Below are 856 nucleotides of genomic sequence, written 5' to 3'. Positions count from 1 at the left end.
GCACCAAGTCATCAAGTGACACAATAGAATAATTTTTTTAAAACTTATTTCCAATCTTTCTAGCTTACTGTTATTTTCTTTAGATCTTTTTGATTATTATTACACATGGAATCTTGAATATTCTATGGACTCTTGGAGAGCTGAGTAACTTGTAAAAGTGCCAATCAATTAAACAGTTTATCAGTTTATTATATTTATAGTTATTGACAGAAAGAGTTTTTCGTATTAGCTAAACCTTTTTAACAAGAATGAAATCAGATACGTTTCTGTAATTTATTTGTATTTCTCTTTTCCCTCCCTCCCTCCCTCCCTCCCCCCCCTCTCTCTCTCTCCCTCTTTCTCTCTGCATGGATTTCTCTGCCATTTCCTCCATGTGCTCAGAGTGGTTTACAGAATTATCTATCTTCATGTAATCCTTACAGCAATAACCCTGTGAAGTAGGCTAGATGGAGAGATAGTGACTGGCCCAAATCAACCAATGAATTTCCTTGATAAGGGAAGACTTGAACTTGTCTTTTAGAATGTCAGCATGTTCAGAGATATCTTATCAATTAGAAGAATGGCTTATCACTGGAAACTGCTGTGCTGAAAACATTAGCCTTCTTCTGTCCCAAAAGAAAATAGCCACTTTGTGGTATTTCTTTTATAACAAATGTATGTATATAAGTATATATGTATGTATATATGCATACATGCATGCATATTTCCTGCCTTTATTATTTTTATAAATAGCTCAAGATGGTGAACATATCTAATACACCTTCCTTCTATTTTCCTCACAAAAACCCCCTGAGAGGGAATCACAAGCCCAAAGTCACCCAGTCAGCTTTCATGCCTAAAGTGGGACTAGAAGTCA

This window comes from Crotalus tigris, unplaced genomic scaffold, assembly GCF_016545835.1.
Source record: "Crotalus tigris isolate CLP2741 ecotype Arizona unplaced genomic scaffold, ASM1654583v1 scf7180000018431.187111, whole genome shotgun sequence".
Classification (NCBI taxonomy): Eukaryota; Metazoa; Chordata; class Lepidosauria; order Squamata; family Viperidae; genus Crotalus; species Crotalus tigris.
The sequence above is the reverse complement of the archived record's forward strand: the minus strand, read 5'-3'. Positions refer to the sequence as shown.